The sequence below is a fragment of the Triticum urartu genome, chromosome 5A (assembly GCF_056163025.1).
Source record: "Triticum urartu cultivar PI428250 chromosome 5A, HENAU_Tu73, whole genome shotgun sequence".
Taxonomy (NCBI): Eukaryota; Viridiplantae; Streptophyta; class Magnoliopsida; order Poales; family Poaceae; genus Triticum; species Triticum urartu.
In genome coordinates, this window is record NC_141877.1 from 384,290,001 (window position 1) to 384,293,192 (window position 3,192).

A 3,192-nucleotide genomic window follows, 5' to 3' on the forward strand; every position below is an offset into this window, starting at 1 on the left:
ATATTGCGTCGACTCCCCTAGGGTTTTGGGAATATTGGGGTATTTATAGAGCAAAGAGGCGGTTCGGGGGGCACCCGAGGTGGGCACAACCCACTAGGGTGCGGCTGGGCCTCCTGGCGCGCCCTGGTGGGTTGTGCTCTCCTTGGAGCACCCCGCCAGGCGCAGCTAGGGCCCATTACGTGTCTTCTGGTCTATAAAAAATCCCTGTAAAGTTTCGTGGCATTTGGACTCCGTTTCGTATTGATTTTTTGCGACGTAAAAAACATGGAAAAAACAGCAACTGGCACTTGGCACTATTTCAATAGGTTAGTACCTAAAAATGATATCAAATGACTATAAAATGATTATAAAACATCCAAGATTGATAATATAATAGCATGGAACAATCAAAAATTATAGATACATTGGAGGCGTATCACGCGCCCTATCATTCTTTAAAATTTTGAAGAAGGCAAGGCCCATGAAGTGGACTCCGGAAGCAGATGCAGCTTTGCAAGAGTTGAAGGCCTACTTGTCCTCCGTGCCCACTTTGGTTGCCCCTAAACCCCAAGAGCCGTTGCTGCTATACTTGGCCTAATCAGGTGGTTAGTGCAGCCCTAGTGGCACAGGGGAAGTAGAGGAAGCAGAGAGTGAACAAGGCCCAACAAGACCAGATGAGAATCATGACAAAGAAGAGCACGACAGCAAGGGCAACCCCAAGGACGCGACAAGGAAGAAAGTGGTGCAACACCCAGTGTACTTCATCAGTTCCCTGCTGTAGGGGGCTAGATCGAGGTACTCTAGTATGCAAAAATTGATTTTTGGCCTCATCATGGCCTCATGGAAACTGCGCCACTATTTCCAAGCCCATGAGATCACGGTTGTCACTCGCTTCCCGTTGCAAAGGATACTCCGAAACCCTGAGGCTACCGGCGGGATAGTGGAGTGGGCTTTGGAGTTATCTGGCTTTGGCCTTAAGTTTGAGAGCACATCAACAATTCAGAGCAGGGAGTTGGCAGAGTTTATTACAGAATGGACGCCAACCCCTGATGAGTAAGTGCTAGAAACAATTATTCTCGGCAAGGAAGCACCCCAAGAATGGATCATGTATTTTGATGGTGCCTTCTCCCTACAAGTTACAGGGGCTGGCGTACTTCTCGTCGCCCCTATAGGGGAGCACTTGAAGTACGTCGTCCAGATGCACTTTCCCCAGGAGGAGGCAACTAACAATACAACAGATTTATGAAGGGCTCCTTGCCGGGCTCAGGATTGCAACGAAATTGGGAATCAAGAAGTTGATCATTCGAGGAGATTCATAGCCTATGGCGAGAAAAGTCAACAAGGATTACCAAAGTCCATTGATGGAGGCATATGTTGAGGAAGTGAAAAGATTGGAGGAACACTTTGACCGATTGCAAACAGAGCACGTACCCCTTGCGGAAAACAACATAGCTGATCATTGATGCGGCTTGAAGCTACGTCGGTATTTCCCCAAAGAGGAAGGGATGATGCAGCACAGCAGCGGTAGATAAATGGATCGCTGGAGCTTGCACACTTTGTTAGCACCTTTAGGATCGACAAAACCTTCTGGTTGCATCATATACAACTCTTCTTTAAGGTGTCCATTAAGGAATGCAATTTTGACATCCATTTGCCAAATTTCATAATCATAAAATGTGACAATTGCTAACATGATTCGGACAGACTTAAGCATCGCTACAGGTGAGAAGGTCTCATCATAGTGAACTCCTTGAACTTGTCGAAAACCTTTTGCGACAAGTCGAGCTTTGTAGACAGTAACATTACCGTCAGCGTCAGTCTTCTTCTTGAAGATCCATTTATTCTCTATTGCTTGCCGATCATCAGGCAAGTCAACCAAAGTCCACACTTTGTTCTCATACATGGATCCCATCTCAGATTTCATAGCCTCTAGCCATTTCCCGGAATCTGGGCTCATCATAGTTCGTAGGTTCGTCATGGTCAAGTAACATGACCTCCAGAACAGGATTACCGTACCACTCTGGTGCGGATCGTACTCTGTTTGACCTACGAGGTTCGGTAGTAACTTGATCTGAAGTTTCATGATCATCATCATTAGTTTCCTCAGCGATTGGTGTAGGAATCACTGGAACTGATTTCTGTGATGAATTAGTTTCCAATTCAGGAGAAGGTACAACTACCTCATCAAGTTCTACTTTCCTCCCACTCACTTCTTTCGAGAGAAACTCCTTCTCTAGAAAGGATCCATTCTTAGCAACGAATATCTTGCCTTCGGATCTGTGATAGAAGGTGTACCCAACAGTCTCCTTTGGGTATCCTATGAAGACACATTTCTCCGATTTGGGTTTGAGCTTATCTGGTTGAAGCTTTTTTAGATAAGCATCGTAGCCCCAAACTTTAAGAAACGACAACTTAGGTTTCTTGCCAAACCACAGTTCATATGGCGTTGTCTCAATGGATTTAGATTATTCCCTATTTAATGTGAATGCAACCGTCTCTAAAGCATAACCCCAAAATGATAGCGGTAAATCAGCAAGAGACATCATAGATCGCACCATATCTAATGAAGTACGGTTACGACGTTCGGACACACCATTACGCTATGGTGTTCCAGGTGGCGTGAGTTGAGAAACTATTCCACATTGTTTCAAATGAAGACCAAACTCATAACTTAAATATTCACCTCCACAATCAGATCGTAGAAACTTTATTTTCTTGTTACGATGATTTTCTACTTCACTCTAAAATTCTTCGGACTTTTCAAATGTTTCAGACTTATGTTTCATTAAGTAGATATACCCATATCTGCTCAAATTATCTGTGAAGGTTAGAAAATAACGATACCCGCCGTGAGCATCAACACTCATCGGACCGCATACATCAGTATGTATTATTTCCAATAAGTCAGTTGCTCGCTCCATTCTTCCGAAGAACAGAGTCTTAGTCATCTTGCCCATGAGGCATGGTTCGCAAACATCAAGTGATTCATATTCAAGTGATTCCAAAAGCCCATCAGCATGGAGTTTCTTCATGCGCTTTACACCAATATGACCTAAACGACAGCGCCACAAATAAGTTGCACTAACATTATTAACTTCGCATCTTTTGGCTTCAATATTATGAATATGTGTATCATTACAATCGAGATTCAACAAAAATAGACCACTCATCAAGGGTGCATGACCATAAAAGATATTACTCATATAAATAGAA